This window comes from Silene latifolia, unplaced genomic scaffold, assembly GCF_048544455.1.
Source record: "Silene latifolia isolate original U9 population unplaced genomic scaffold, ASM4854445v1 scaffold_296, whole genome shotgun sequence".
Taxonomy (NCBI): domain Eukaryota; kingdom Viridiplantae; phylum Streptophyta; class Magnoliopsida; order Caryophyllales; family Caryophyllaceae; genus Silene; species Silene latifolia.
Window position 1 is genome coordinate 50,606 of NW_027413233.1, and position 12,237 is coordinate 62,842.

Below are 12,237 nucleotides of genomic sequence, written 5' to 3' on the forward strand. Positions count from 1 at the left end.
ATACTGTATTTGAACCAACGTAATTTATAACTATATATGCTGACATTAATCCTACTACACAGCTACATAAAATAGTTAGGTTGATGATGAGAATGTTGGAAACTAGGGAAAAGCCATCAGAAAAAGAGTTGGATATGGTTCAAGAGATCATAAAGGAAGCAGATGAGGAGGAGAAGGAGGAGCAGGAGGAGAAGGAGGTGAAGAAGGAGGAGGATGAGGAGGAGGAAAAAGAGGTAATAATATTTATGTCTTATATATATACAATGTGATATGATTTGGAAAATCAGTACGTGTTATATGGACAAGTGTTAATGTACAGAAGGAAGCCGATGAGAACATGGAAAGGGAGAAGGAAATGGCAAAGGAGACTCAGGTTGGAGCCAAGGATCGATATCAGGCAGTTGAAGAGGAAGAGGAAGCCAGTAAGGTCGTGACACATGAAGAGATTGAGGTAGTTGATGATCAGACGTTCTTCTCTACACCGAAAAAGGTAATAGCTGCTAGTTTATAATTATTCATCTCAGTACACGTTTTTTACTTATGAAATTTATTAAAGGTAGTGAATGTATGTGTACTAATTGATTAAAGCTGTCGTGAAGGGTGATTGCAAGGTGCCCTGTCAAATGCTTCTATTTCTGGGGAAACAGAAAGTTCTTTGTTGCCTGGGGGATACTGTTCGCTTATTTAACGGCTTCAACAAGTTAAGGTTCATGGTATAGCCCTTCGTCACAATTGCAGTAAAGTGGAAGTGTCCCAATTATATAAAGACGAGTATGGGGAAGTACAAGTACCATTTCCTACTGAGGAGGTCACGTATTTGAAAGAAGCCCTGAGCTCTTATGTGCAATGGCCTAACAACCTCATCAATGTTGTCATCCCCGAGGTACCTATACGCAGACGTTAATTATTACTTGTTCTTTAAATATATTAGGGTACGAGTATTAACACATCGTAAGTACTTTAATCTTTACATTTTCTGAAGTTAAGCAAAGCCATGGTAGGAGCTAAAACAATTACTACTACGTCAACGGAAGTTGTTACAGTCAAGCCTGCTTATGATTCTTATTATGAATCGTGTGACTATAAGAAAAAAATGAAAACTGCTTCGCTGATGGCTTTGCACAACCTGGCTGTAAAGAAGTCACCTAGAGGGGATGTAGTCATGATTAACATTGAACAGGAAATTATGGGTGCAGTTTATGTAGCCATACTGGACTCGAAGCAACTGATGGAATTCGTCGACCTTGACAATTTAGATGTTGTTCACATTTTGATTTGGATGAAGTAAGTTTTATTAATAAAACTATTTAGTCATTTTCATTTACGAATAATGATGTTTGTTTAAATTATCAATTACAATAACATTATTTGTTCCATGTGGCGTAATAGGTACCTGAATAATCAGATTGCTGAGTGGAAGGTCCCATTTCACGCCTACGGATTCTTGAGTCCTAAGGCGTTCTCTGTGCACAGAATTTCATACGAAGAACAAATCAGTAGTATCGCTCGTCGGTTGATGTCGTCCAAAAAACTATGGCTTGCCCCCTACAATGAGAATATGTATGTATAGTACGTGATTATTATAATGAATCACGGTTCTATAAATTTATTACTAACATGCTTAAATGCGTGTAAATGAACTAACAGTTCAATGTCCAAAATTGAATAGGAAGCATTGGGTGCTACTGGCAATCCAAGTGGAAACAAAAACAATCTTTGGATTGACTCTCGCGAAAGCAAACCCTCGATAGGTTGTGTAAGGATGATAATTGAGTAAGTTTACAACCTTCAATAATGTCATTTGTTATTGTATGACTTGAGACATATATATATATATATATATATATATATATATATATATATATATATATATATATATATATATATATATATATATATATATATATATATGCAAATAATAATGGCATGTGTGTATATTTATGATTTAGTGTTTTTGAAGCAAAAAAAAGATTATGTCCACTTAGGAAATATGAAAGCGACGTTGTTCCCAATTTTATCACGCCATTAGTAAGTGTATTCTTATAATTACTCGTATCATTTAATTAATGTTTATGCGAGAGGTTGATTATCTAATTCAGCTAATTTGTGTGTGATTTTAATAATAGTCTCTTAAAGCACCAGACGACAAACAATGCGGTTTTTACGTTTCCCAGTCCATGTGGGAGGCTATCCACAGAAAGGTATCTATCATTCCGATACGGGTTAGTATGATTTAAAAACTATTTCAGACGTAAATTGAGTTCAATTCTGTATACTTCCACCATGTATTACATCTATTTTGATTATGTATATTTTGAATTTTAGTTTCCACAAATACTCAACAAAGCCCCGGAATATTCGCTAGAGGACATCAACCAGATGAGAAATATGTGGGCCAGTTATGTTGTTTCATTAGCGAGGTCTCAATAATTTTCTCATGCTTTATGTACGAGTGTGTATATATAGATCTATTGTGTATTGGTTTCTTTTGTTTTCTCAATAGCAGTTGTGTTTTGGCTGTTGATCATCCTGTTTGTACTGTTTTTAAACTGGGTTTAATTGATTGCGGGGTGTAATATTTTGATACAGGATTGAATTTTTGCAGACAATTTGTTGGAATGCTATTTTCCAAAGAAGAAATTTGAAAAAATAGCATTTCAAAGATTGCTACAAATCTTTCTTTGAAAAAATAGCATTTCAAAGAAATTTGCTAGAACAAAGCTAAAATCATTTTTTAAAAAAAAAAATTAAAACGATAACGGTTAAAAACATCCCATTGCAAACAATTATTTGACAACGGTTTTATTTAGATAAATAACCGTTGACATATTTTCCCTCCCATTCAAACCGCCAAAAATATAAGATAACGAACGATAACCGTTGTCGAGTTCAAAAATTTTACAACGGTTTATTTAAGCACAACCGTTGACAAAATTTCATCAATATCAATAAATAACGGTTACATACCGTTGTGAACAGATGAATATAACAACGGTTTTGCACGCAATAAAGCCGTTGTTAAATTTTGACATTCGATTAAATAAGATAACGAAATGAACCGTTATCTTATATAATATTTAATAACGGTTTTAGAACGATAAGACGTTGTCAATAGTAAACTACGACAACGAGTTTGATACCGTTCTTAAGATTTAGCGACGGTTCTTGATGTTATATAACTGTCGCTTGTTATTTCTACAACCGTTGTATATATTTAACAACTGTCGTTGCAATAACGGTCCCGTGTTTCTATTTAGAAACGGTAATTTGCATTATTTGACCGTTATTGGATGTCTTATTTGGCGTAGTGACAGGCTCACCACACGGTCGCAGGGCTGCTCTGATACCACTTTGTAACACCCTCACAAGTCGGGATCTTTCCTCAAGTCAACCCCAACCCATGAGAGTGCCACAAGACTTGGTTTCCCAAGTTTGTAGTGCGAACAAACGAGTAAAGAGTAATTTAAGACAACGATTTAAATATATAAGTTGTAGTTAGATAATTAAGTTACAAGTGAGGGATTCCAAGACAATCCCAATTAATAAAATCAAATTGAAATAAAAGGTGGAGTCTAATAAAGAGTAAAAAACTAGACAACAAGAGTTGTGACAACAGTGAAGACCGCTCCCAAGCCTCCGTGTATATGCAAACCTAACTTGTCACACACCACTGCTCTCCAAATGAACGAAAATCATCATTTGGTTCATCACAAACATTTTGAAAACACTTTGGTTGGTTCTACTAATACAAATGTTCATCTATGCCATGCTATTATGAGAAATTATATGATTATACAAATGAATGTCAACAACAACAATACACAATACCTAATGACTCCGCCTCCAACACACCGGTGTCAGGGACACGCCCACGACACCACACCACACAAGTAGGTACTCGGAACACGTCCGTTGTACCGGGCTCGAGAGGGACTCGAAACCCCTGCAAGACATCGTGCCTCAACCACACGAATCCCTCCAAACTCAAGTCCGTAATGTGCACATCCCTCTTGGAGTGGGAAGCTCCAAGAGGCGACTCAAGCGTAAGACGGTCTCTCAACCGTCTTATGTCTCCTCAACACCCATGTATCACAACCAAAGCCAAACACCAACATATCGTCCACCAAACAACAACACATAGATTGAGAATTACAAACAAGTTGTACGCTTCTCAAACAATACAAATTATGACATGACAATAATGCTCAATTCATCATTAAGTCATTTTTTTCTTCACAAATGCCTCAAGTACATGTTATAATGCATTATATCCAACAATATAAAACTAACGATACATACCAAATTCCCACGTGTATGAATATTACCCAACAACAACATACCACCCACCCCTAATTACCACTACTCATGTTATAATGCATTTATTATGTTACTAATGCCAAACAATGCACAAATAAACATTCATATCACCAAAGCTAAGTAGGAAAATCCTACATCTTGCCAGTCTTCCACAAACTTCAAGCTAAGGGGCTAGAAAGGCTCCTCAATGAAGTCTCCTCCTACATAATCCATAGGTAACTATTACTACAACATACTACAACAATAATAATACTAATTAACTTTTAATTACCCTATTTAATTAGTCATAACCCTAATTAATTTCTTAAGACCATATACTAATTAGGGTTTACTAATAAAGACAGAAGGAAAATGAGTGATTATAATCTTACCAAGATATTAACAAGTGGCAAGAACAAGGATTTGGGAAGTAAATCTTCAAAGATGTGTGTTGAATCTTGCAGATAAGGTGAGTAATGTTGATAGGCTTATCTCGTACCTAACAAAGATAATTAGCCTAAGCTTGACTAATAAACAAATGAATGTAGTTAGGGAAGTAGTGGTCGATCTCAGGGAGACGGGGAATGCAATATTATAAGTTATGAGTAGAACTCTATAAAGATCGATCACGAATTGTTTAGGTTTGGTTTGATTAAAGTAACAACGATAAAACAAGATAAGTTGTACAAAAATATGATTAAAGATCTAAGAAATGGGGTTACATAGTTATTAGCATAAAGTGATGTAAAATTAGAAGAACATATGGTCAATTGTTGTTTCGTTTTTAAGTAATTTCCTCTCTGCCTATTACCTAACCATAGAACGATTACTAGCGAGCTCTCGCACAAATTAGATCGGACTATTATAGCATGATTTGCCTAATTCTAATCCCGAATTTCGCTCTTAGGAAAAGAATAACAAATTAATCAACGATTATGGTCAACAATCAAAGATTAACAATAAGAACAAGCATGTATATAAACAACAAATCCGACAATAGGGTTCTCTAATTCATCATATAAAATAGGTAATCAAACATTGCTTCCCCTCCCCTAGATTAAGTAAACTACTCGCTCATGATTATGAACAAACTAATAACAATAAGATTAATAAATATAAACATGATTACCAAAATATGCAATGGAAAATAAAAATTAGGGAAACAAGGGTTACCAACTTAAAGGAGAAATATGAACAAGAACTTGAAATAGGAGCAAAATAAACCCGGAAATCCACTTGAATAAAGCTTGGAAAGATTATTGAAATGATTACAAACTAGACTATAAAACTAGAGTTTTTAGGGAAGAACAGAATGTAAATTATTTGATCCTAAAAATGAGGGAAAAAAAGATTTTTTACGTTGAAGAACATGTCCCCGGGGTACCGGGGACACATCCCCGATCGGGGATGCAGCTCCTCAGTTCTTCTTCGCCAAATTCTCATAGTCAACGACGACCAAAATATAACAATTACCCTTTGATGAAGGAAAAGGGCCTTGGTAATCGATACCCTATATATCAAAAATTCTCACTTCAAGAATTCCGATTTGATGCAGCTCATGCCTCCTTGAAATAGAGCTGGTTCTTTGGCAAGCATCACATGCCATCATAAAATTTCTAGTATCTTGGAACATGGTGTGCCAATAGAACGCAAATTGCAGAATCTTAGCAACGGTCTTTGACGGTCCATAGTGACCACCATAAGGAGAAGAATGACAACCTTCCAACACACTCTTCATATCCCATTGTGGGATACATCTCCGGTACAATTCATCGGAGCAATGCTTGAACAAATTAGGATAATCCCATAGATAAAACTTGGCATCATGAATGAACTTCTTCTTTTGTTGATATGAAAGATTTGGTGGTAATTCATGACCAATAAGATAGTTAGCAATATAGGCATACCATGGAGAATTGTCATCCACCATCATCAAAGAGTCATCGGCAAAAGAGTTACCAATTGGAATATGAATACTTTCATCATTAAACCTCAAACGGGAGAGGTGGTCGGCAACAACATTTTCAGCCCCCTTTTTGTCACGAATCTCAAGATCAAACTCTTGCAAGAGTAAGACCCATCTAATAAGCCTTGGCTTTGCCTGCTTCTTTCAAATTAGATGCTTTAAAGCGGCATGATCGGAATAAACAATGACTTTGGACCCAATTAAATAGGAGCGGAATTTTTCTAAGGTATAGACAATAGCAAGAAGCTCCTTCTCGGTGGTAGAATAGTTGATTTGAGGTTCATCCAAAGTTTTGCTTGCATAGTAGATTGTATGGAGCACTTTGTCCTTCCTTTGTCCAAGAACGACACCTACCGCATAGTCATTTGTATCACACATTAATTCAAAGGACAAGTTCCAATATGGTGATTGGATGATAGGTGTAGAGATCAAACCTTTCTTAATCATGTCGAAAGACTCAAGATTTTATTAATAAACACAAATGGAGCATCATTTAAAAGGAGCACGGTAAGGGGCTTAGCAGTTTTTGAAAAATCCTTAATGAAGCGGCGGTAGAACCCCGCATGGCCTAAAAAATTCCTTACCTGTTTAACACTCATGGGAGGGGAAAGTTGTTGAATGACTTGAACATTAGCACGGTCCACTTCAATACCTTTTTCGGAAACAAGATGAGCAAGCACCACTCCTTCATTCACCATAAAGAGACTTTTCCCAATTCAACAACAAATCCACTTCTTCACATATTTTCAAAACATTGGTGAAGTTAGCCAAATATGCATAAAATGTGGCGCCATAGACACTAAAATAATCCATAAAAACTTCTATGATTGACTCAATAAAATCCGAGAAAATACTAGTCATGCAACGTTGAAAGGTCGCGAGTGCATTATATAGACCAAAGGGCATCCTACGGTAGGCAAAGGTATCATAGGGACAAGTAAAAATGGCCTTTTATTGGTCATCGGGATGAATGGGTATTTGGAAGAAACCCGAATAACCATCTAAGTAACAAAAGTACTTATGACATGTCAACCTCTCCAACACTTGGTCAATAAAAGGCAATATGTAGTGGTCTTTCTTGGTGGCTAAATTCAACCTCCTATAGTCAATGCACATGCGCCATACCAACATAACTCGAGTCGGGATGAGTTCATTTTTATCATTTTTAACTATTGTTGTCCCTCATTTCTTAGGTACCACTTGGACCGGACTTACCCACTTTGAATCGGAAATTGCATAGATAATTCCTATATCTAAAAGTTTCATGACTTCCGTTTTGACCACTTTTGCATGTTAGGATTCAAACGACGTTGACCTTGCATACATGGTTTATAATTCTCTTCAAGATGAATTGTGTGCATGCAAAAATTAGGACTTATGGCCCTCAAATCATTAACAGTATAACCAATGGCTTTCCTATGTGTTCTCAACACATTAAACAATGAAGACAATTTACTCTCATTCAAGTGGGCACTAACTATGATCGGACACATTTCCGACTTATCAAGAAAAGCATATTTCAAATTCAGGGGATGGGATTAACTTCGGGTTTTTGTACCTCGACCTCTTTAATGGTTGCACCCAAACCTGTGAATTGAGAGCTTTCCTCCAAAGGTACCTCCTCTCGATCCAATTATACCTCCAAAGCATCAATTTCTTCACCTCCAATATCACCATCTCCTGCAAAAGATTCCAAGAACAAGAGTGCCTCTAAGGGATCTTTCTTAAAGATCGAGATAATGAGTCATCAACTATAACATCAATAGCATCTATGACTTCTATAGAATAACATGACTCTTCTAACATTGAACTTTTTATTGCATTGTTCAAATTATAAGTGACCTTGTCATCACCTACTTCCAAGGTTAAGTTACCATTCTTGACATCAATAACTGCACCCGCGGTATGTAAAAATGGCCTTCCCAAAATAATTGGGATTTGTGAATCTTCGGTGATGTCAAGGACAGTAAAATCAACCTGAATGAAAAATTTTCCAACCTTGACGAGCACATACTCCAAAATGCCCAAAGGGCGTCTTATAGAATGGTCCGCCATTTGCAAGGTGGCAGTAGTACATTTCAAGACACCTATGTAAAACTTTTCACAAATAGTGTAAGGCATCATACTCACACTAGAACCTAGATCACATAGAGTTTTTTTAATGGTGTAGGTGTCAATACTGCATGGGATGGAAAAGTTACCAGTATCTTTTAACTTAGGAGGGGACTTAATTTGCAAAAGAGCACTACACTCGCCGGTGAATGCTATGGTTTCAATATTTTCAAAAGTCCTCTTCTTAGTTAAAATGTGTTTCATGAACTTAGCATAAGAGGGGATTTGGGTGATTAATTCGGTAAAAGGAATGGTTACCTGCAAATTCTTCACCATTTCCATGAACTTACAAAATTTAGTTTCTTTGTGAGCCTTTTTCAATCTATGAGGGAAAGGCACTTGAATCTGTTCCGGCTCTTTGACTTGATCATCCTCTTTGGAGGCTCCTCATCCACATCTTCCACCACTATTGGCTCATCAACTTTCAATGAAACATTATCAACCTTGTTGCCGTTATCATCATTTTTCTCACCAACTACCCCATCATCAACATTTGGCATAGGACGTTCATCATACTTGGTACCATTTCTCAAGGTGATAGCATTTGTTGTGTCATGAGGTTTTGCACCTTGAGGTGGCAATTAACCTTGTTGTCTTTGAGCATTTGAGGTAGCAAGTTGAGCAATTTGGGTCTCAAGGATTTTGATGGTAGAATCCCTAGCTTGGTCACTCTTCTGAACATGGTTAAACAAGCGCTTTTGTGTCTCAACCACTTGTGTCATCAAAGCCTGCATCTTGCTCATTTGTTGGTTGATTTGTTGGGAATTTAATGATTGACCTTGAACTTGTCGATTTTGGAAAGGTTGTTGAAAACCTTGTTGGAATTTTTTTTTTGGAATTTATTTATTTGACCTTGATTTCGAAAACCCGGTGGGGTGCTTGAACTTACCTTTGTTGTTGTGGTATATTTTGAATTTGATGTTGTTGATTTAGAACATTGGTGCTTTTGTAGGACAAATTTGGATGGTACTTTGTAGCTTCATTGTAAGTGTTGGAGAAAGGATTGAAATTTTGCCTAAATTAAGCTTTGGTAGGCATTCACTTGCTTAATTTTACTCCTACACACTTGCCTAACATGCCCCGCACCTCCACAAGCTTCAGACACAACGATTTGTCTAGTAACATTGCCTTGTTTATGAGATTGTGAAGAACTAGCTCCTCTATTGTCCATTTGTTGTTGAAGAATAGTCACTTGAGCTTTCAAAAGAGATATGTTTGGATCTTCTTCTTTGGCCTTCAATGGGGGTACTACGAGAGTTAATATATTGGGAGTCATGTACCGCCATGGATTCAATAGTAGCATGAGCAAGTTCAACGTGAATTTTATCGAATCTCCCATTGTTAGCGGAGTCCAAAACTCGGCGAGACTCGGCACAACAACCATTATAGAATATGATTACAATGAACCATGGATCCAACCCATGATGAGGGCATTGTCTTTGTATTTCCTTATATCTCTCACATGCCTCAAACAAGCTTTCATTACCATTTTGATGGAGACCGGGATTTGGCTTCTCAATTGTTGCGCCTTTTCCGGTGGAAAATACTTTTTGTAAATGCGAGAGCCAATGTATTCCAATTGGTAATCCCCATTGCGGTCCTATTAAGGCTATTGATCCACAACTTGGCTTTGACGGTCAATGAAAAAGGGAAAAGTATCTCTCTTATTTGATCTTGTGTCACCCCCGGTTGCCTAATCATCGAGCAATAGTCACAAGAAATCGTAATGTGCAAATTGGGATCTTCCAACGGACCTCCACCCAATTGATTTCTCTTGATAAGGCTTAGAAAAGGCGAGCTTAATCTCAAAATTTGCTGCGTCAATTTGGGCAGTAGCAATACCCCAAGAAGCATAGCTGTGGTGGGCTTGGAATGATTGGGTAAATGAACCATCTTCTTGATTGTTAGTTACAAAGTAAAAACTTCCTCTTCTTCAAGATCTTTGAGATGGCGCCAACCGATTCAAGAGGACTTAGGCATAAGACAACAACCTAGAAAAGATTGTAATGTAACGGTCTCAAGTAACAAGTGTTCTTTAAGACAAAGAAAAAGAAGATAGAATTCAATTAATCACAAGCAATGAAACCGTGCTCGCCGGAAATGGCGCCAAAATTTGATAGGCTTATCGCATACCTAACAAAGATAATTACCCTAAACTTGGCTAACAAACAAATGAATATAGTTAGGGAAGTAGGGGCCAATCTCAGGGAGACGGGGAATGCAATATGATAAACTATGAGTAGAACTCTATCAAGATCGATCATGAATTGTTTTGGTTTTGTTTGATTAAAGTAACAATGATAAGACACGATAAGTTGTAAACAAATATGATTAAAGGTCTAGGGAATGAGGTGACACATGTGATTAGCATAAAGTGATGTCAAATTAGAAGAACATATGATCAATTGTTGTTTAGGTTTTAAGTAATTTCCTCTCGGTCTATTACCTAACCAAAGAACGATTACTAACGAGCTCTCGCTCAAATTAGATCGGACTATCATATCATGCTTTGCCTAATTCTAATCCGACTTTCGCTCTTAGAAAAAGATTAACAAATTAATCAACGATTATGGCCAACAATAAAAGATTAACGATAAGAACAAGCATGTATATAAACAAGATATCTATAAAATAGCTAATCAAACATGTCTTGTAACACCCAGGCCCAAACCTAGGGTCGTGAGCAGTCACTCAAGGTAGCTCGTCATGCTGTGTACGTGGCCCACAGATCAACACAGGTCTTTTCCAGCGCATTTTGTCCTCACTCATGCGCATGCAAGGAACCTTCCCAGGAGGTTACCCATCCTAAGACTAGTTTCAGCCAAGCACGCTTAACCTGTGGAGTTCTTTCGCATACATAACCAGAAAAGAACATGCACTTTGTTAATATGAATAGTAATTTCAATCCCTTTAAGCACTAGTTAGATTTTAAGCCTATGAATGGACCTTTTCAAGGAGGTAGCACACCCGAATAACGTATTAGGATCATTGGAGTAATACATACCCCCACTTGAAGAACGCAACGTCCTCGTTGTGCTCGGCAGCATCTGACCGCAACCGAGCCAAACCTAAAATCCTCCCCCGCTAGGTTTGTGACCCGAGTACTCCAGCCCACATGGTCACTAGATGGTCGCAGGGTTGCTCTGATACCACTTGTAACAACCCGGTCCAAACCTAGGGTCGAGAGCAGTCACTCACGGTAGTTAGCCAGGATGTGTATGTGGCCTACAGATCAACATAGGTCTTTTAGACCGCATTTTATCCTCACTCATGCGCTTCCCGAGAACCTTACCAAAAGGTCACCCATCCTAAGACTACTCTCAGCTAAACACACTTAACTGTGCAGTTCTTTCGCATGGATATCCAGAATAGAAAGTGCACTTTGTTGATATGAGTAGTACTTTCAATCTCTTTAAGCACTCGTCACATTTTAAGCCTATCAATGGACCTCTTCAAGGAGGTACCCCACCCGAATAACATATTCGGTTCAGTGGACTATTACATGGCTTCCCCTCCTTTAGATTAAGTAAACTACTCACTCATGATTATTGTGACACCCCGTGTTTGAGAGGAAGATACAACTTAATAAATTGCAGCGGAAAAACATGAAAAACATGAAAAATTTGAAACTTTTTAAATTTTTTATCAAAGTTTAACACGAGGTATCCGTAACATAGGTAAACAAGTGAAAATAGTTAAATTTAGATGTTTACAAACCAAGTTTAGTAAACGGGGAAAAGATATCCCACGAATAACATATTTAAGAGATGAGTCTACGCGAAATAAAAAGGTAAAAATAACATGACCTAAGGGTCGAGGTGCTCGCTAGCTCACACGTATCTTCACCCCATATAAACACCAAC

General features: G+C 37.2%; 1 non-coding gene across 1 annotated transcript; it reads left to right on the forward strand.

Annotated features, from left to right (window-relative positions):
- Window positions 1-9,790: 9,790 nt before the first annotated feature.
- On the forward strand, window positions 9,791-9,898 carry LOC141639198 (small nucleolar RNA R71). The gene has a single exon (XR_012542404.1). It is a non-coding gene; the product is annotated as a small nucleolar RNA R71 (small nucleolar RNA).
- The last annotated feature ends 2,339 nt before the right edge of the window (window positions 9,899-12,237 follow it).